This window comes from Tarenaya hassleriana, unplaced genomic scaffold, assembly GCF_000463585.1.
Source record: "Tarenaya hassleriana unplaced genomic scaffold, ASM46358v1 Cleome188, whole genome shotgun sequence".
Classification (NCBI taxonomy): Eukaryota; Viridiplantae; Streptophyta; class Magnoliopsida; order Brassicales; family Cleomaceae; genus Tarenaya; species Tarenaya hassleriana.
In genome coordinates, this window is record NW_010965289.1 from 207,049 (window position 1) to 208,218 (window position 1,170).

Below are 1,170 nucleotides of genomic sequence, written 5' to 3' on the forward strand. Positions count from 1 at the left end.
CTAGCATTGGATGGATGTTTCACTTTTGAGTTTCATGATGATGCTATTTGATGTTCGTCATCCCTGTTTTGCAGATTTTATTCCTTCGTTCTTTACTCGAGGACGAGCAAAGGTTTAAGTCTGGGGGGATTTGATAACTCCTAATTCTCTCTATATTTCCTGGACGTTTCTATAGGATTTAGACGAGGATCGAAAAAGGACTTCAAGAGCTTCGCGTAGACACCAAAATCGCGTAAATCCGACACCGGAGCAGAAAGTTATGAGCGAAATCGTGAAGATCAAAAAGTTCGACTTGACTCGGCCGAGTCAGAACTTGACTCGGTCCGAGTCAAAACCCGGATGATTACGATCATGGAGGCAAAAATGCTCGGGTTTGAGCACATTAAGGAGTTGTACCGTGATGATCCGGAGCTTGGGGATATTTATAAGGAGTGCACTAAGGGAGCTCACGGACTATTCTACAAGGAGGACGGTTATCTCTTTCGGGAACGACGACTATGCATCCCGAAATACTCGTTGCGGGATCTCATTCTACAAGAGGCTCATGGAGGAGCTTGATAACTCCTAATTCTCTCTATATTTCCTGGACGTTTCTATAGGATTTAGACGAGGATCATGTGCATTTATAGGAATTCTAGGCGTATTAGGACACAAAACCCGGTTGTGCTCTAGTTTTGCAGAGTTACAGGTTTCGGAGGTGATTGGAACCGAAAAGGAACTATTTGGGGCGTTAAAGGAGATGTCCGGATGAGGTACTCATGTTGCAACGTCGATAACTTTCTCCACAGAAGTCCAAATCGCACGAAACTTCTACCATTGGAAAAAGGACTTCAAGAGCTTCGCGTAGACACCAAAATCGCGTAAATCCGACACCGGAGCAGAAAGTTATGAGCGAAATCGTGAAGATCAAAAGTTCGACTTGACTCGGCCGAGTCAGAACTTGACTCGGTCCGAGTCAAAACCCGGAAAAAGACCTAATTCGAGTTTTCCTAATTCTGGTGGGAGAAGGACTTTGGGAGCGCCGCCTAGGGTCTATAAAACATGCCTTCAGACGTCAAAACCGATGTCCTTCAACTTCAACGTCCTAGAAACCCGAGATGCGTGCGTTTGACAGACAAATCCTACAAAAAGGTAAAAATCCAGGTACGAAGTAGAACTAAGATCGAAAAG